This window comes from Cebus imitator, unplaced genomic scaffold (genome assembly GCF_001604975.1).
Source record: "Cebus imitator isolate Cc_AM_T3 unplaced genomic scaffold, Cebus_imitator-1.0 Scaffold132, whole genome shotgun sequence".
In the NCBI taxonomy this organism is placed as follows: Eukaryota; Metazoa; Chordata; class Mammalia; order Primates; family Cebidae; genus Cebus; species Cebus imitator.
Genome location: NW_016107447.1, coordinates 2,302,990 through 2,324,230, shown reverse-complemented (window position 1 = coordinate 2,324,230; position 21,241 = coordinate 2,302,990). Strand labels below are relative to the sequence as shown.

Below are 21,241 nucleotides of genomic sequence, written 5' to 3'. Positions count from 1 at the left end.
TGGCCTGCCAGTGACAGCTAGTGCATCATGGAGACCCCAGAATGAAATTAGATGGGCCTCCTTTGAAGGAGCAGCTTGACATAGAGGTGAACAATTTCTGGGTCTCCTGGACAGAGATATTACCTAAGGAATTATATTGGGAATTCATAGCACCTTACTCAACTTTGAGACTTAAGCCAATTCCTAGACCCGAAGTGGCTTCAGAAAGACCTTTTAAGAAAGTTCCTGCAATGTAGCCATAGAGGCATTGTGAAAATCTTTCTCCAGGCCCTCCCAAGGGTCTCTGTGGTCACCCTGACCACCATGGCCATGCATGAGGGAGAAGGAAATACCCAGACCTCTCTGGGGACTTGGATATTGGCTCTAATTATGTGAATTCTCATAGCTTCCAAACACTACAGTGGCCCATAATCAGAGTGGAGACTTATGAAGGTCAGGAGATAGAGTCTTGGCCTGAATCCAACTCCACTAGGGTTTCCTTCTGCCAGTGGGACCACAGGCCCATCCTGTGGTTATTTCCTCAGTCCCAGAATGCATAGTGGAAACAGACTTACTTAGTGGCAGGTTCCTCATATTGGTTCCCTGACAATGAAGGGAATACCCTTGTACCCCATGATAATTTAAAAGTTAACCAGACTAGATATGTTTTAGGCAAAAAAAAAAGGTGGGGGGTGGGGATTAGGGATAGCCAGTGAGTTAATGCAGATACCTAACATTGTTTATATAAAGTACATGGATCATATTCTGTGCTGACTCCAATTTTGCATTCTGTGGAAGCTATCTTCAGAGATAATTTAATATTTAAAAGAGTTAAAGCATTCATTCAACAGCCAGTTGTCTTGTGTCTCCTCTTATGAAGACAGTGATTGAACTTAGGACCCACCCTAATCTAGTATGATTTAATCTTGATTACATCTTCAAAATGATCCTATTTTTAAATAGGGTCGAATTCATGAGCACCAGCAGTTAAAACTTCAACATATCTTTAGAGAGGGATTCCATTAAACCCACAAACTATTATATTTATATCTCCTCAAATATGTGAGAATGAAAACAATGTAAGGATTTAATTATTAAAAGCAAAAGATGCATCATTTAATGTGCAGATGACATTTTACGCCTAAATTGAAGTATTTAACCTCTCTCTCCATCTGTTATTTTTGCTTAAACAATAGAACTGTTATGATTTTAATTAAAACCCCAAAGAAAATAGAAAACTTTCTGCTGAAACTTTCCAATGAGGATGTTTTGACTAGCCTAACGTTTACATGATGGCTATTCTTTTACCTTTTTCACAAAAGGAGACGTTGGGCTTAGAAATTAGTGATAGCCCCTAAGAAGTATGGCAGAGATACAAAGAAGAAAGTGTTAGATGTCAATAAAAAATTAGAGTTTGGTGATGGTGAATTTGGGACACTAGGCTTTTCAGAACAAGTTGTTCTGGTGTGTCCTAGAAAACTTTTCTCTTCTCACTATAGGCTTTAGAGTTAGCAGTTTGACCCTGATAGGAGCCGTGTTGAAAAGTCTTTGCATATTTGAAACATGTAAAATGTTTCCTGTTTAACTTTAACCCAGGACTTTAAGGACCAAAATTAGGAATGACAGGTACTGTGCATAATTTTTATCTTTATCCCAATAGCCATTCCCATTTTTGTAATATTCATAAAAATATTTTTTAATTTTTTATTACAATATTTTCTTTGCACTCAGTTAACTTATTTCAGCTGCATTTTTGGCTTATATGTAATTTGAGATCTATAAAACTAATGTGTCTGTTATTTGTGAAAAGTGAGCCATATATACACACATATATACCTTTCCTTAGAGATATAAACATACTGATGCCTCAACACACAAGTAGTGAGGCAGATGAAAAGGAGGCACACCTGGGGATTATACAATTGAGCTCTGCGACAGCTCCTGTCGTGTGTCATGTCTGAGTAAGCAAAGAAACATGAGAGAATAAAGAAACTGAATAGTGTCTATGGATTGAGGCCAACCCTAACTATGCCCATCCCACTTGGCCAAACACTGGCAAGTTACCACCGATGTTTATTAGAACAAATTCGGGAAAGTATAATTCGACTTCTGATACAAGGCTTAAATGTATTCAATATTACATGCTAGTATTAGCATATACTAGAAAGCTTAGCATTGAAGACATACAACAAGAAATCAATTTCAGATAACGTAATACTCCCAGTAGAGTTCTCCATATTCTGAATCTAAGGCCTAGAATTGTTGCAATCTCTCTATTTCTTCCTGATTCTTTAGAAACATAAAAGAATGGTGCAAACTATTCAGGGAAGCTGGGTGTCTCAGTTATATTCATTTATTTTTTGGCTTTTTTTTTTTTTGAGATGGAGTCTGGCTCTGTTGCCCTGCAACCTCCGCCTCCTGAGTTCAAGCAATTCTCCTGCCTCAGCCTCCCATGTAGCTGGGATCACAGGCACATGCCACCATGTATTTTCAGTAGAGACAGGGTTTACCATGTTGGCCAGGCTGGTCTGAAACTCCTGACCTCAAGTGATCCACCCACCTCAGCCTCCCAAAGTGCTGGGATTACAGGCATGAGCCACCACCCCTGGCCATTTAGGCAAGGCAGCAGAAACCATCTTATCCACAGACCCAAGACCTTTGGATGTCTCATGTCACCACTCCTAATTCTTTACCCTTTAGTTCAGAGTCATAATCAGCTTTTTACTTTTCACTGTCTACTAGCAAAGTTCTCCAAGACTTCTAATTCATTCAGAAAAGATGGCTTTTGTTTTCCTTATGCTTAGATTAGGGTTGCATCGTCTAACCTATAAAAGTTTGCATCTTTAGATAGCTACTTCTATTTGTTAATCCAGTGAAAGACAATTATGAACAAACAGCAAAATGAATGTTCTTTTCACTGCATCCTTCTAGCTGCCTCTTAGCTTATCACTGCTCACCACAGGAACTGCTTTACCCAATTTCAGATTTAGTTGAACCCACTTAACTTTTTTTTTTCCGGAGTCTCGCCCTGTTGCCCAGGCTGGAGTGCAATGGTGTGATCTCAGCTCACTGCAATCTCCACCTCCTGTGTTCAAGCGATTCTCCTCCCTCAGTCTCCTGAGTAGCTGGAATTACAGGTGTGTGCCACCATACCTGGCTAATTTTTTTTTTTTTTGTATCTTTAGTAGAGATGGGGTTTCACCATGTTGGCCAAGCTAGTCTTAAACTCCTGACCTCATGATCCACCTACCTTGGCCTCCCAAAGTGCTGTGATTACAGGCGTGAGCCACTATGCCCAGCCAGACTCAAGTTAATGCAATAAAGTACATTTCTGATAGCCTGTTTCTTCAACATTTACATATTTATATTTTCAAGATATTCCATAGAGCATGAATCTGTGCAGAAGAATTAGGCTTCGACTAAAAATCTTTCTACATTTATCTCTTGAGTTTAGCAAACAGTCAGTCATCTCTAAATATCTTTCTTCATCTCTCTTTTTTTAGGGTTTCTTTTTATTGTGAGTCATCTGATGTCGAGAAAGCCTTGAGTTTAAGCTAAAAGCTTTTCCACATTGATTACATACAAAATGTTTCTCTCCTGTGTGGATTTTCTTGTGTTTATTAAGATTTGAATTATTGTTAAAACGCTTTCCACATTCACCACATTCATAGCGTTTCTCTCCAGTATGAATTATTTTATGGTGATTAAGTTCCCAGTTAAGACGAAAGGTCTTTCCACATTCATTACATGTAAAGGGCCTCTCTGTAGAATGAGTTTTCTGATGTTTAGTCAAGTTTGGCCGATATTTAAAGGTTTTTTCACAAGTCGTACATTGGTAAGGTCTCTCTCCTGTATGAATTCTTCGATGTTGTGTTAGATCTGACATCCGGACAAAGGTCTTTTTACAATTACTACAAATAAAAGATTTATTTCCAATATGGATTTGTTGGTGGCGAACAAGATCTGTGCGCTGGGCAAAGGCTTTTTTACATTCATTACATGAAAAGGGCTTCTCTCCAGTATGAGTTTTCTGATGTTTATTAAGATTTGAGATGCTTTTAAAAGATTTCTCACAAACATCACATTTGTGGGGTTTCTCTCCTGTATGAGTTCTTTGATGTAGAATAAATTTGGAGTATGGATTGAATTCCTTTTTGCAATAATTACATGTGTAATATTTCTTTCTAGTATGAATTAATAGATGTTGAGTTTTTTCTGAGAAATAGCGAAAGGTTTTTCCACAAAAGTTACAGGAAAAGGGCTTCCTTTGAGTAAGAGTTTTTTTATGCTGAGTCAGGTTTAGTCTCCGGCCAACATGAAACCTCTGATGTATAGAGAGGGATGAGAGAAACCTGAAGGCCTTTTGACATACATCACATTTGTATGGCTTCAGTCCACTGTGCATGCTCTGATGTTGAATAACCTTTGAAGGTCTGTTAAAAGTTTCACCACACTGGTTACATTCGAAGTGTTTATATAGCATACAAATTTTCTGGAGCATTGTAAATGATAAGCGATGCCTAAAGGCCTTTGTATTTTCACCATATCTGTGGGCTTCCCCTACCTGATGGATTTTCTGATGCCCATTAAGTTGTGAGATATGCCCAAAAGCCATGCCGCAGTCATCACATTCATAATGCTGGACAGAAGTACCACGTTTTTGGTATTCTGTGTGGTGAAAGCTTTGTCTGAAGGCATCCGCAGATTCCTTGAGGGCACGAAATGTTGCCAAGGCTGGTTGACATGCTGTTAGGAAAACAATATGAGAAAAAAAGAAAATCAGAACTGGGCACGCCAACATACATCAAGTTAATTAGGAAAGCAAGGGAAAGAAGAGTACAGTGGCATTAGAGAAGTAGGATGAGAAGTAGGAGTTTGTGGAGGTGGAGAGGAAGAGAATTGCTTCTCCAAGCACAAAAATGATTTAAGTGATCAACAGTGGCCATTGAATTTTTCTCTATATCTTTAAACTTGAAGTAACTTTACTTGTGGTAGTAAAAATGGCTCAGTGAAATTTTAATAACCCTAACAAAAACTTAAAGAACCTAAAAAGAATCACATGAAATCATAAGCATGGATTAAAATTTTATTTTCACCATGCTCCTTTAAAATATTCCTGTGTGGTATAGCAATTTGTGAAAGTGATTACACTTTAAATATTTTCCTTTGAACATCAAAATAGGGGATACTTATGAGTAAATATACATCTGTCTTATCAATTTGATATTTGATGTTTTACTGTGCAACAGGGTCATTTTTTTTTATCATTTTCTTTTTTGAGATGGAGTTTTGCTCTTGTTGCCCGAGCTGGAGTGCAATAATGCGATCTCGGCTCACTGCAACCTCCACCCCCCAGATTCAAGTGATTCTCCTGCATCAGATTCCTGAGTAGCTGGGATTATAGCGGGGTGCCACCACACCTGCTAATTTTTTGTATTTTGAGTAGAAACAGGGTTTCACCATGTCAGCCGGGCTGGTCTCAAACTCCTGACCTCAGGCAATCTGCCCACCTTGGCCTCCCAAAGTGCTAGGATTACAGGTATGAGCCACCATGCCCAGTCAACAGGGTCATTATGGATTGGGCCAGTGCTCTATTTGGATAGTTGAGTTGTACTTATTTTTGTTATTGCTAAGAACATTAAGAACAACCTTAAATCTATATCTTTGTTAGTTTGTTGAAATATATCCTAGTACATTATATTATTGATTCTTAGAAATGAGAATCCCAATTATTTTTTTGGTATATATACACACTGCATTCAAGTTCTTATACTGCATGAATACACCATTATTTTCCAGTATCTTGATAACCCTAGACCATCAAACTTATCTTTATATAAAACTGTGATGTCATGAGTTCTAGCATTTTGTTGTAATAAAGACATCTAGAAACTGTTTAACTGCAGAAAGAAACTTGAGCATTTCTACACACATATGAATTATAGATTGAGCATTTCTATACATGTACAAAATATTATAGATATGTTAATATAGACCAAAAAAATCTACCACTGATAAGATGGAGAACCAGCATGAGTTTCTGTTATCTTCCTCATTCTAGTCTGAGATGCTACTGAAGTGCTTAGAAAAATGTACAGATATAGTGGAATATTTATTAATATACATGAGTAATATTTTTCAAGAGATAAATAAGACATTTCAACATGGGACAGAATCAGTGGTAATAAAAAAGGACAAAGTGAGAACAGTTGGTTTGAAGATACAGTGTTTAATTTTTAATTTTAATTTTAATTTTTTTTTTGAGACTGGGTCTCACTTGTTGCCCAGGCTGGAGTGCAGTGATATGATATCGGCTCATTTTAACCCCTACCGCCCAGGCTCAAGTGATTCTCCTGCCTCAGCCTCTTGAGTAGCTGGACATGGCACCACATCTGGCTAATTTTTGTATTTTTAGTAGAGATAGTTTTTTTTTTTTTTATGTTGGCAAGGCTGGTCTCAAACCCCTGACCTCAAGTGATTTGCCTGCCTTAGCCTCCCAAAGTGGTGGGTTTACAGGTATCAGTTACCACGGCCAGCCTTGAAGCTATGTTTAAATGAACTTAATGGTTGGCATTTATAGCAAAAATTATATAGCCAAAGATGAAATAGCAGCATGGAAAACCTGGTTGGAAAATTCTTTTTTTTTCAACCAGGAAGGGACTGGAGAAATAGAATATATAAAAGAAAAGTCAGGATTAAAAGAAAGCACTGCCATCCATTAAATGTGAGTCCTATTAAAAATGGGTAGAAGATTTACCAACTTCATATGGCCTAATATGTGGGCAACTAGAATCTCTGAAATAGAGTGGGGAAGGGGATTGGGGAGGGACCAGAAAAATATTTGAAGAAATAATGGCCAAAAAACTCTCAAACACAGTAAAAACTATAAACCCACAGATCCAAGAAGCTCAAATCACACAATAAGAAACAGGAAGAGAATTACATTAAGGCACATTATAATGAAATTGTTCAAAGCCAGTGATAAACAGAAAACAGTAAAAAGCAACAGAGCGGGGAAAAAGACATTACATACATGGCACAAAGACAAAGATGACGTCAGAGTTCTCACTGCAAACACTAAGCAAAAAAGATAATGGAACAAAATCTTTAAGGTACCAAAAAAAAAAAAAAAAAAAAAAAAAAAAAAAAAAAAAAAAAAAAAAAAAAAAAAAAACCTATCAACTGGAATCAACTAGAATTGTATGCCCAGCATATGGTTTTCAAAAATGAAGACAAACAGAAGACATTTTCAGAAATACAGAGATTGAAAGAACTCATTATCAGCAGAGCTATACTGCAAGTAATTTTAAAGGAAGTCCTGCAGGCGGAAAGAAAGATGCCAGATGGGAGTTTGGCCCCGCACCAAGGAATGAAAAGCAACAGAAATTGTAACTGTATGGTAAATATGTGTGAGTTGATTATTACTTAAATCTCTTTAAAATACTGACTAACACAAATAATGTATTATGGGGCTTATAACACGTAAAAGTAAAATGTATGACAGCAACACCATAAAGGCGGGTGACATAAATTACAGTATAATATGTATGGTATATATAGTATGAGAACTACAGTATAGGCTGGGCACGGTGGCTCACACCTGTAAACCCAGCACTCTGGGAGGCCAAGACGGGCGGGTCACCTGAGGTCGGAAGTTTGAGACCAGCCTGGCCAACACAGAAAAACCCTGTCTCTACTAAAAATACAAAATTAGCCAGGCATGGTGGTGCATGCCTGTAATCCAAGCTAGTTGGGAGGCTGAGGCAGAAGAATCACTTGAACCTGGGAGACAGAGGTTATGGTAAGCCAAGATTGTGCCATTGTACTCCAGCCTGGGCAACGAGAGCAAAACTCCATCTCAAAAAAAAAAAGGAACTACAGTATAATTCTTATATTCTACATAAAAGAATGTACTGTCACTTGCAGGAAGATTATGATAAGTTAAAGACAGATACTGTAAACTCAAATCCTAACACAACCACTAAAATAGAGTTACAGCTAATAAGCCAATAAAGGTGATAAAATTGAATCCTAAGAAAGTAATTAATCTAAAATAAGGTAAGGAAAATAAAGCGGAATAAAAGAGAAACGGGGGAAGAACAGATATGACAAATAGAAATCTATTTGATTTAGGTTCAAGCCTAACTATATCAATAATCACAGTAAACTTAAAATATAAACACAAGGTTTCACAACCTGAGCACTATTTACTTTTTATCAGAGAATTCTTTGTTGTGGGGGCTATCATGTGCATGAAGGATCTTGGGATCTCTGACTGTTATGCCCTAGATGCCAGTAGCATGCCTACACACCCAGTTATTACCACCAAAAAGGTCACAGACATTGCCAGATGCCCTTAGGGGGCAAGGTCTTCCCTTCTCCTCATTGAGACCCAGTGGCGTAAGCACCCCAATGAAAAGGTAGAGATTATCAAGCTTGTATGAGAAAGGAAAACCAACTTACTTGCTAACTATAATAAACTCACTTTAGAGATACGAATAAGTTAAAAAGCAGATGGATGGAAAATATATACCACGCTAACAGTTGAAAGAAAGCTAGAGTAGCTATATTAATATCAGACAAAATGCATTTTAGAATAATAAGTATTTCTAGGGATAAAGATTATTTCATAATAAGGAATTAACTGAGAGCATAATTCTAAGTGTTTATGCACCTACAGAGCTTCAAAATACTTGAAGCAAGAAAATTACCAAAGAATACACTCCAAGAATAGAAAACTAATTTTAAATAAAAGAACCCACTATGATGGCTAATCAGAAAACCACACTACTATAATAAAGAATATTATACTCACACAGAACAGACAAATACACGAATGGAATAAAGAAATGTCAGAAGATGATTTCTATAGCTGTGTAGTACCTATGCCTTATATAAGGATGGCATCACAAGTCAGTGAGGACAGGATGGATGCTTTGGTGGGTGGTATTGTAAAAACTGGCTCATTGTTCAGAAAAAAATGGGGCTGGTTGTCCCATTATGCCATATACAAATATAGACAGATTAAAATGTGAATTTTAAACCCATAACGCTAATAGGAGAATGTCTTTAAGACCTAGGATGCAGTGGGCTTCTTAAATGACAACAAAAAGACGATAAGCAAAAGCTGTAAGTCAAAAAATGAAGGATTTCTGATCAAGAGAAGCACCAGAGTCAACAGGCAAATGAAAGATTGACAATAAGTAATCAAACATTTTAAACCAAAAAATACTTTATATATAACATAAAATTCTTCAATTCCACCAAAGAAAAGAGAAAAACATTAGAAAATGTGCAGACATGAAGAAGCAATTCATAAAAGCTAAATGGAGAGTGGATGACGAGAGTATCATGTGAGCTTCATCTTACTGTTAGAGAAATGAGAATTAAAGAGACAAAGCTTAACTATTAAAATGGAGCCAACTAAAATGTAAACATTAGCAAGCAATGGTAAGATGCAGAAAAGAGAAGTTATGTGGGTCAGAGTGTAAAATTCACAGATGTCCAGAAGGTAATCTGGGTATGTTTTGTTAAACTATTTATAATATGCCCTGTGAACCAGAGGAATTGATATAGATTCTAAAGGAAAAAGATGAGATTTGGGTCAGAAGGAATTGTAGAGACTTAGGATTTTTTTCCCCGCTAAAACTGGTGTGTGGTGGATGCATATTAAAGAATACTACATTGCACTAAAAAGTAAGATGCGTAGATATAACATGTAAAGATTTTAGAAACAGCTAAATAGAAAGGTAAGAAGTGAGATTTTTGCAGCATGCTGTTTAAATAAGTGCAGCCGTATGTAAAATCATGCAAATTTTACAACTAGTATAAGCATTTTTTTTTTTTGAGACAGTCTCACTCTGTTGCCCAAGCTGAAGTGCAGTTGACATGATCTAGACTCAGTGCAACCTCTGCCTCCTGGGTTCAAGTGACTCTCCTGCCTCAGCCTCCCGAATAGTTGGGACTACAGGCATGAGCCACCACACCTGGCTACTTAACAACATAGAAGATATTAGACCCACTTTCTAGCACATGGAGAATGACATAATGAATTAGAAATGAAGGTTATACAAAATGACAGTGGAGTCTTGACTAGAACAGCAGTGACAACTGATTGACTCAACCTTAGTATCTAACTTCCAAACCTCCCACTACCACATGCCAGCCCTAAACAGGATACATGGTTTTATTCAAATATGTCGCAAAACAAAACAAACCGATTTGTGTTCTAAAACCACAAGGTGGCAGTGGAAAGATCAGAAAAACATTTTGTAGTAAATACGAAAGTGATTATAGCTTGGAAGAAAAATGTTCAGGGGTGCACTTAAAAATGAAAGTTTAAGGGAGAGAAAAGAACTAGTTTGGGGGTAGGAGAGGAGTTTGGGCCAATTTATTAAGTATTTAAAGAATAAACAGGGTTATTTGGAATTCTTGCAAACAAGTCTTATAAATCTTTAATAAGTGGATTCCAGTCCACTTTCCAAAATGCTCATATAGCTTAAATGCATTTGGTATTTTACTCTTCAGATCTATGATACTCCTGACCAAAATTCATCATGATCATCTAACCAGCTTTCCATCCTCTGACTTTCAGGGGCCTATTAATGAGCTGCCTTCCCTGATGTCAGGACTGAAACTTGAGAAACAAGTTTCTCTAAAATCCCTGGATCATCTTATGTTCTGGCAGTTTCTACCTGCTGTTAATGAAGGACAAGTCATCTCTTTCCAACTAGATGGTAAATTTGTTTTTCTGATTTGTCATTCTCTAACCTAATAATCTAAAGAGAAAATAAGTCTCTCTCCAGAATTTCAAAAACAAACAAACTAACAAACTTTCTGGGCCACTTTTCTGAGCTAACCCATTCATTCATTGTAATCACTGACAAGTTTTTTGACCAATTCAGCTATTCATCCTTTTATCCATTCAGGTGGTAGCCTACATTTCAAATTTTTACCAGCACACCAATTATTGTCCTAAGCTATAGTTAGAACAAAAAGTACAGGGAGAATGATAAATGTGGAGTAAAGATTCCTTTGGAAACTCATGGACTGAAGTCACCTCCTGGTGAGGGTTGGAGGGGGAGTGTCAGGTTACTCTGAGTTGAGATGTGAGTTATGATGACTTCCACTTGCTTCTTACCTGGGCAGGGAACACCTGTTACCTCTCTCTCCATCATCCAGGGCTCCTTCCCTTGCTTCAAAGAGGACATCACTTTTGCCCCATAAGTCCAGTTCCCTAAGAAAAATAAATGATCTTGATCATGTTGTGGTTATTACAGAATTTAGACCCACATTTTTGGTGATGAGGAATCTCATTAACACCCCAATCTTCCCAGATCTTCTAAAGCAGTGTTTTTGTATAAAAGACCATCTATATTTTAAACCATTCCCCAGCTATTTCTTAGGCATATGATAGCTTCAGGCTATAGTTTCAGAGGATGGTGTGATGATTTTGAGGACAGTGTGGAATAAGAAGCTTGTATCATCATAAGAGGAAAATGTCTTTCCTTAACACAGAGCTATAATGCTTTACTGAAGGATATGAAGTTATAAATTCAACCAAGCATTTTTAGGGAGTTTTGCAGATATTCGCACAGAAGGAAAAAATCCTCCCATGGGCAATTGTGAACTAACAAGACCTCCTTACCCAAAGATGCAAGGTAATTACAGCTATCCAGCATCACATCTTTATACAGGTTTTTCTGTTCAGGGTTCAGATAATCCCACTCATCTGGCGAGAAGACCACAGCCACATCTCTAAATTTCACCGACTCCTGAAATAACAATTTATACTTTATATGTATACATGCCTCCATGTGGTCCTTGATAGATATCTTTCAAATTGGGCCTGCTAAGGAGGCAGACAGGATATAAGGATACATTAGAATATATGGCCAAAAGCTGTAATAGAAAGAAGACAATAAAGTGTGATTTACTCTTGCAGAGTTTAGGAAGTCAAAATTACTTATCCTCATGATATAGTAACAGCTTAGGAAACATACATTTGGTGTACATGCTTGGCTGAGTCGATGGGGTAAAGCTACCATTTGTAAGGTAGCAAATACCTCAAGTATATGAAGGCCTAGAGTGTATAATCTGTGGGATTATGACTGAATACATCTGAGTCAGAATCCCACCTAGGAAGAATGATAAGGGAATTCATCCTGCCTGGCTGCAGAAGCTGGGACTTCGGTCTCTTTCTGCTTCAGACTGAAACCGGAGCTTCAGCTCTTCTTGAGTTTTGAACCTACTGGGTTTCAAACCAGTATTATAAATCAGTCAAAACTGAAGATATGACAGTCTCTCAATATGAGCAGTCAAAAGTTCTTTGCAAGTAATACTAGAACCATGTCAGTTCTCCCAAGTATATACATAAATTCAGTAGTACCTCCATTTTTTAAAAAATCCATTAAGATTATTTTTGTAAAATGTCATAAATGAATACATGATTTTCACACAAGGGAAAAATGTAACAGACTAGTTTTTTACATGAAAAGTTAATGAAGGTCTTGTTCTTGCCACAGTGCGGAGTAAAGTTATAGTAATTCAAGTGGGTTAGGAATGTCATCAGCACAGATGAAGAGATCAAACAAAGAGAGGCCAGAAACATGCAAATATAGAAACGTTTACTACCTAAAAAAGATGACCAACAGGTCTGTTGGGAAACCATTCAATGAATCCTCAGACAATAACTGAATTTGCCTTAGTAGGGGAGAGCAAGATCTCTTCCTATGAGAATATGTTTCAGATAAAATAAAAAATAATTAAAACTATTAAAATGTGAGAAAATGAAGGTTTTTAGACTTGCAACAGAAAAATTTCTTAAAGACTAAAGTGCCAAATAAAAGGAAATAACAAAAATGACCTTATAAAGGAGAAAGAAATCTCTTGCAAAAAATTGAAATTAGTATGTTGTATAACCAACAAGGAACTAATTCAGAATTTATACAGATCAATAAGGAAAATAGAAGCTGCAGACTAGACAAATGCTGAAAGTATGTGAATGAACAGTTCACTGAAGCAAGCATGCCAATGATCAATAAGTAGACAAACTGTCCTCAATTCAATGCACATTATATTAGCAACAAAAGTCTTGTTTGTTTTGGCAAGACAGTCACAACATGTAAAACATGGACACTATCCAGTGTTTTTAAGGGATGGAAGCAAGCCATCAATCCCACCGATTAGTGGACTTCAAAGTCAGCATGGTACTTCTGGAGCATGACTTGGCAGTATCTAACATGGTAAAAGGTACATGTCCTTGACTCAGAAATTCTAAGTCTAGGTGGCTTTCTTAAAGTTTGAGAACATGCAGAGACTTCACTGCAGCATTACTCTGCCATGGAAATACTGCAAACATAGATCTGTGAACAGGAGAAACGTCCAAAAACAGAAAAATTCACATTGCAGAACATGTGGCACGTGAGAATAAGGGCCAGCTAGGTGTACTGCTATGGAAACATCTCCAAAATAAATTACAAAACTTAAAAAGTTACAGAATATAGACATATCAATAAAAGAAGATCTATTGTACATAAAACTGAAGGCAGTGGTGAGTAGGGTTAGAAATAAAAAGGGTCTTTTTTTTTTTTTTTTTTTTTGAGACGGAGTCTTGCTCTGAGGCTGGAGTGCAGTAGCGCAATCTCGGCTCACTGCAACCTCTGCCTCCTGGATTCAAGCAATTCCGCCTCAGCCTCCCAAGTAGCTTTCTTTTGGTGCCAGGCCAAAAAAGGTCTCTTAAAAAATACTTCAGGCCAGGTGCTGTGGCTCACACCTGTAGTCCCAGCACTTTGGGAGGCTGAAGCGGGCAGATCACGAGGTCAAGAGATCAAGACCCTCCAGGCCAATATGGTGAAACCCTGTTTCTACTAAAAATACAAAAAAAATTAGCTGGGCATGGTGGTATGCGCCTATAGTCCCAGCTACTCAGGAGGCTGAAGCAGGAGAAACTCATGAATTCTCCTGCGAGGAGGCTGCAGTGGGCAAAGATGGTACCACCACACTCCAGCCTGGTGACAGAGCGAGACTCAATCTCAAAAAAAAAGAAAAAAATTACATCTACCTTGTTTAAAATAACATAATACATTGATAGAGTTCTTATATAATTTGAAAAATTACAGAAGTAAAATTTAACTCAGGTCTGCCTGACTGAGGGATGAAAATATCTTCACAGACTATATTTTAAAAGATATTTTGGTGAATTCATTTATAATTCAATGGAATTCTAGCTACTATATTCGGACATTGTTATTTAATGCCACGATTAAATCAGCCTGTCCTCTAATGTAAATGTGATCTCTGTCATTTACTCAGTTCTTCTAAATATGTGGCCCTAAATATGTGGATTAATGGGAAACTCATGTTTCTTACTGCTGCTGGAACAAATTACCACCAACTTCATGCCTTAAAACAACACAAATTTATAATCTTACAGTTCTGGAGTTCAGAAGTACAATATGGGTTAGCAGTGCTGTGTTCCTGCTGCAGGCTCTAGGAAGAATCTGATCCCTCAACTTTTCTAGCTTTCTAGAAACCACCTGCATTCCTTGGCGTGTGGCCAGCCCTACCCTGTCTTCAAAGCCAGCAACATAGCACCCCCCTGCCTGTATCTATAAAGATCCAGTGATTACATTTCAGGCCCACCCAGACAACCCAGGAGAAACCCCCCATCTGAAGATCCTCATCTTCATCACACCTGCAAAGTACCTTTTACCACAGCTTCCAGGAACTAGGATGGAGATATCTTGCAAAGGGTGGGGAGAGTGTTCATCCTACCACAATGTGTATCTAGCCTTCTGTTTTCTTCTGTTTATCCACCAATGTGTTATCGTTTCTATATTGCTTTAATTAGCGTAGTATGTGTTGGATTTTAAGTCTGTCAGGACTAGTGACCTCTTGTTACCCAGAAATATGGCAACATCCCTCCACCTGACCACCTTCATCCCATCCACCTGACCACCTGTGCACTGCTCCAGCTCTCCTGTAGACTTGAGAGCAAGTCTACTGCTCCCTGTGCCCACAACAAATGCAAGCTGTCCAACTTCAAACTAAACTCACTATACCCAGGGACTCCTATTCTTCAGCCTTAAAGTTTTCAAACAAATCCATGCCTAGAAGACCTGCTCTCATGACTCCCCTTGGTCAGTCAGTCCTGAATAGTTTGTTGAATGAATCCTAAAACTTGGGTCCCTAAAGAAAGCTACTGGGTTATTCAGGTCATCTCATCGCCAGAATGGGAAACTGCACCCATGTGGTGGAACAAATGCAAAATGTCTTTAGCCCTGTAAATTGGTATTTTAGGAAGGAAATCAGAAGTAAGCAATTCACCTGTGATATCACTGCTAGAAATGACAGAGCTGTTTTTCTTTTCATCCTTCACCTCCTGTTCTCAGGGGAACACAGACTCCTGAGGTCACACCTTAAAACTGAGAACAGAAGTATGTGAGACCAGGTACCCCAACCCCCCACCTCCAACCACACACACAGAGGAAACCAGGAATGCACAACAGCCTACCAACCTTGGCCTTCAGGTTCTCTCTCCTCCTGGGCCTTAAGGAGAGCTCACGGGTGACGCTGCAGCAGCTGGAATTTTGGATATTGGGGCCTCTCCCTGTGTGTCAAAGTGTGAGACTCTACTTCCCAGATCTGCCCGAACACAACTTTCCCTGCCACCCAGTGAAACAGCTTGAAGTCACCTTCTCAGAAAGATCAACTCCGATACAGCTAGCAGGCCCAGCGGACATCGGAATCTGCCTATATAGAACCTAGATCATCACACCCAGAACCTTCTCATTTTCTAATCAAGCTCAGCTCACTACCTGCAGGATTTAGGTCTTTGGGTCCTGATTATAGTGGGAACAGGGAGGATTGGGGAATGCAGGATTGTCACATCAAGGCTTAGGCTGAAAATTCCCCAGTGCTCTTTATTCATGCCTACTATGTACCCCAGGCATGCTGTCATATAACACACACCCCAGATAGGCTTGTGTCACTCTTTCCACTTGAATCTCTGAATAAGGGGCCTCACCTGGTGCCTGTCAGCCCCATGATGCAGCTGCATGGAGGAGGAAGAGCAGTTTGGTGCTTTCATCAGTGGGACTGCGTATAGCAGCACCTCCTCTTTCCCGTGACCCGTCAGTGACATGGAGGAATCCAGTGTGTGCTGCTTGTCCCAGAAGGGGGTTGGGAATGATAGGAGGGTATGGAAGGCAGAACAATGCTCCCCCACAAAGATGTCCACGTCCTAACCCCCAGAACCTGTGAATATGTGACCTTACTTGGCAAACGTGTGATGAATAATTGTGAACCAAAAACCCAAACTCTGTAAAATATTTAAAGGAGTTTGTTCTAAGCCAATATGAATGACCATGGCTCCAGGAGGAGTCTCGGGGGTCCGGAGAAAGTGTGCCCAAGCGTGTCAGGTTACTGTTTGGTTTTATATATTTTAGGAAGACAGAAGTTTCACGCAAAGGCATAGATCGATACATGTAAGGAATATATTGATTCGGCCTGGAAAGGTGAGACATCTCAAAGAGTGGAGGAGCTTACAGGTCACAGGTGGGTTCAAAAGTTGTCTGACTGGCAATTGGTGGAAAGAGTTAAACTAAAGACTTGAAGTGAGTAGGAAGAAATGCTTTAGTTGATAAGTGGGTGGGGGAATTGTGAAAGCCAAGGTTCTTATTATGTAGATGAAGCCTCTGGGTAGCAGGCTTCAGAGAGAATAGATGGTGAATGTCACTTTTCAGACCTTAAAGGTGTCAGACTCTTAGTTAATCTCTCCTAGATCCTGGAAAGACCTGGCTGCCTTAATGGAGGTTCTCTACAGATGCAGAATTTTCCCCCACGAAAGACAGCTTTGCAGCACCCTCTCAAAATGTCCGAGAAATGTATCTTGGGGTCAAGTATTTTTATTTTCTTCAGGGTCCGATATCTGTCATGTGATGCTACACAACAGTCAGGTTGGAATTTGATCTCTTATTGCCACAGAGTGTATTTTTGTTCTTGTGATCTCTATTTTAGTGTTAATACTGGTCAGTCGTGCTGAACTCCGAAAGGGAGAAGGTATAAGGAGGTGTGTCCAACCTCCCTTCCCATCGTGATTCGGAATTCCGTTTTTCAGGTTTCTCTTGGCTCTGTTCACTCTGCTGGGGGGCCTGGGCTTTTTGTTCTGGTTTACAAAATCCTGAGATGCAGAAATTATCCTGGATTATCCAGGTGGGTCTGATATAATCAAAGGGGTCCTTAAAAGAGGGAGGCAGGAAAATCAGATGATGAAGGAGAGGTAGGAGCCTCCAGAAGCAGGAAAAGGCAAGGAGACAGATTCCCCCCTAGAGCCTTCAGAAAGAGCACAGTCTCACCAGCACCTTCTGACCTCCAGACCTCTAAGAAAAGTTTTTGTTATTTTGAGCCACTAAGTTTGTAGGCATTTGTTCCAGCAGCAATAGATAACTAATACAGAGGGCCAGAGACTGAGGGTGGCCAGGGATGGACTGAGGTGGGCACAGGGTGAGGACATCTGGACCAGAGGCCATGCAGAAGGACAGTGGGTCCAGATGTTTACTTGTGTCCTAAGGCCAGAGTGACCAAATGACCCCAGCAGGGGGTGCAGCAGGACTAAAGCCTAAACCAAAGACACAAGGGAGTGAAATGCCCCTACAGAGGTCAGCAGGGCCCCGCCACCAGCACCCAGACCTGACACATATTCCCTTTCTCCTTCACTTTTTGTTAAGTGTTTCCCTGCACAAAGACTAAGTAAACCGGCCGGGCTTGGTGGCTCACACCTGTAATCCCAGCGCTTTGAGAGTCCGAGGCAGGTCAATCACGAGGTCAAGAAATCGAGACCATCCTGGTCAACATGGTAAAGCCCTGTCTCTACTAAAAATACAAAAATTAGCTGGGCATGGTGGCAGGTGCCTGTAGTCCCAGTACTCGGGAGGCTGAGGCAGGAGAATCGCTTGAACCTGGGAGGCCGAGGTTGCAGTGAGCAGAGATCGTGCCACTGCACTCCAGCCTGGCGACAGAGTGAGACTCCATCTCAAACAAACAAACAAACGAAAAGACTATGTAAACCAAAAATAAAATTCTAAGCCCTCCAACCACTAGAATGGACTCCTCTTCTCAGCAAAGTGAATTCCAAAGTTAACCTGAAAAACTAGTTCAGGCCGTGACAGGAAGTGGGGTCAGACATGCCTCATTATACCCTTCTCCCTTTTGAAATGACTGAGAGAAGGACTCTTTAAATCTGATAAGAAACATTTCTAATGTATTCTTTCTGAAGCCAGCTACCTGGAGGCTTTGTCTGCATGATAAAAACTTGGTCTCCACAACCCCTTATCTTAGCCTAGACATTCCTTTCCATCAATTCTAAGTCTTTAGACAGTAACTGAACCCTTTTAACAAATTGCCAACTAGAAAGTGTTTGAATCTGCTTGTGACCTGGAAGCCCCGGGCTTCCCGTTGTCCCAGCCTTCCAGACTCAACCAATGTACATCTTATTTGTATTGATTAATGTCTTTTGTGTCCCTAAAATGTATAAACCCAAGTTGTAGCCTGACCACCTTGGGCACGTGTTCTTGGGACCTCCGGAAGACTGTGTTATGGGCCGTTGGTCACTCATATTTGTCTCAGAATCAATCTCTTCAAATATTTTGTAGAGTTTGACTCATTTCATCGACAACTATTATTCTGAGGCAAAATCAGAGGAAAAGGAGAGGGAGTCCTTGAGAGGAAGAGAATGTGCCAGGGAGCACAGGTGAGTGTTGAAATCAGAGAACTTAATTTCTCAATCAAGGGACTGTTTCAGAATAGTCTGTTTTAAACATGAAGATGTAAAATGACCTTGGAGTGGTATGATTATGTTTTCTACCATTGTTTTTGGACCAGTTATACAGAAAGATATTTACATTTTTTCATACATTGTGGCTGTTTTAATAAGCTGCAGGAAGATACTGAGGGCTAAGTTCATATTCATGTCCATACTCATGATCTCATTAACTGACAGGCACCCTAGAGGGAATTATTCTATTGCACGCTTCTTATTTAGGAGATAAGAAAAGGGAGGATTAGAAAAATAAGCAATTTTGCCCACAGTAACACAGCTGGTGAAGGATAGCACTGAGCGCCATCCTCAAAGCCATCTGACTCTGAAAGACCAGGCTCTAGGCCAGCCATGGTGGCTCATGCCTATAATCCTAGCACTTTGCAAGGCTGAGGCAGGAAGATTGCTTGAGGCCAGAAGTTTGAGACCAGCCTGAGCAACATAGCCCATTGTCTACAAGCAATTTTAAAATTCCAGGTATGGTGGCATGTGCCTATAGTCCAAGCTACTTGGGAGGCTGAGGTGAGAAGATGGCTTGAGCCCCAGGCATTCGAGGTAGCAGTGAGCTATGATCACATCAGTGCACTCCGGCCTGGGCAACAGAGCAACAGAGCAAGACCCTGTCACTAAACAAATAAACAAACAAACAAAAAACCAGGCTCTTAGGCTCTTTTGCACTACCCTTGACAACATAAACCTACACAAAGTACAGATTCCTAAAAAGGTGCTTCCCCACCTGCCGAATTTACCTATCTAGCCTCATCAACTACCAATTCCCTGTGCCCTCCTATTTTTCACATTTTATTCTATACAGTTATCTTTATATTATTGTATTATCTCTCCTTGACTCTGTTTATTGAAGCAGAAATTGTACCTTTTATTTCTTTGTATTCAAAGCCTTTAGTCTAGTGTCCAGCACTTAATATGCCAGGAAACAGGCATTATTTTGAGTCTCCCATCACCCATCCACTGTATCAGCATGAATCATTTATTTCAGCATCTTGAACTCCCGTCAGTGTATGGGATTGTTTTATTATCTTATGTTAATGAGTAGAAAATGCAAAGAGATTGTTTTGCTAAGATCACGTGGTGAAACCGTTTGACTACTGATGAGATGTATCCCAAAGTTGTCTGAATCCAGGATTGGACATCTTAACAGTTGCCATAAAATTCCCCATCATTATAACTACAGAAAGGCATAAACTGATAACTGCTTAATATAAACAAGCTGTGTCAGCTTGAGTAGTCACCTAACCTTTATGTGACTCATCTTTAAAACGAAGGTATTGGGTTCTTTTACATTTTTTTGTCAGCAGCATAACATAATACAAGTATATCTGAGGTTCTGCAGGTGTAATCTGACATTGCACATTTAAAAAAAGAAAGACATTAAATCTAACTTTTATTTTGTATAATTGACATTTGTATTGAGATAATGTAGATTCACATACAGTTGCAAGAAAAAATAGAGACCTCTTGTACCGTTTACCCAGTTTTTCCTAATGGTAACATCTTACAAAAGTATAGTACAATATCAAAACCAAGATATTGAGATTGATAATTCTCCAACCTTATTCAGATTTCCCCAGCTTTACTTCATTTGTATGTGTGTATTCATTCTATACAAGTTTATCACGTGTAGGTTCTAGTATTCGCCACCACTGTCATGTTACAAAGCACTTTCATTACCTCCAGGATCTCTGGTATTACCCACATTTACTTCTTCAATAACCACACCCTCTTCCCTCCCACCCTCTCTTCTGTCTCAAATAACTACTAATCTCATCTCCGTTTTCTAAAATGTTATCATTTCAAGAATGTTATATAAATATTATCACACTGTATATAACTTTTGGGATTGGCTTTTATCACTCAACATAATTCCCTGGAGATTCATCCAGGTCACTATGTGTATTGATAATTTGCTTCTTTTTATTGCTGAGCAGTATTCTGTGGTATGGATGTATGCAATTTCTTTAATTATTTACCCTTAAAAGACATCTGAGCTGCTTCCTGTTTGGGGCTATTACAAATAAAGCTACTGTGAAAATTAGTGTATAGGTTCTTGTGCTAACATATGTTTTTATTTTCTGGGATAAATGCCCAATAGTAAAATTGCCAGGTTGTAGAGTAATTGCACATAAGAAACTGCCAAACTATTTTCCATGGTGGTTGTACCATTTTACATTCCCACCAGCAATGTGTGAGTGATCCAGTCCCACGGCATCCTTGCCAGCACTTAGTGGTGTTACTATTTTTTATTTTAGCCATTTTGATAGGCATGTAGTGATATCACACTGTGGTTTTAATTTGCATTTTCTTACTGGCTAATGATGTTGAACATTTTTCATGTGCTTATTTTCCATCTGTGTATTTTTGTCAGCAAAATGTCCTTTCATGTCTTTTTCCCATTTTCTAATTGGATTTTTTTTTTTTTTTTTTTTT

The 21,241-nt window shown here is 39.1% G+C and overlaps 1 long non-coding RNA gene across 1 annotated transcript in view; it reads left to right on the top strand.

Annotated features, from left to right (window-relative positions):
- Positions 1-10,576: 10,576 nt before the first annotated feature.
- LOC108313057 overlaps positions 10,577-21,241 on the top strand; it is a 12,207-nt gene continuing 1,542 nt past the window's right edge. The window contains exons 1-2 of the long non-coding RNA XR_001828901.2: positions 10,577-10,715; positions 18,633-18,730. This is a non-coding gene — a long non-coding RNA (uncharacterized LOC108313057). The remainder of the gene's footprint in view (positions 10,716-18,632; positions 18,731-21,241) is intronic.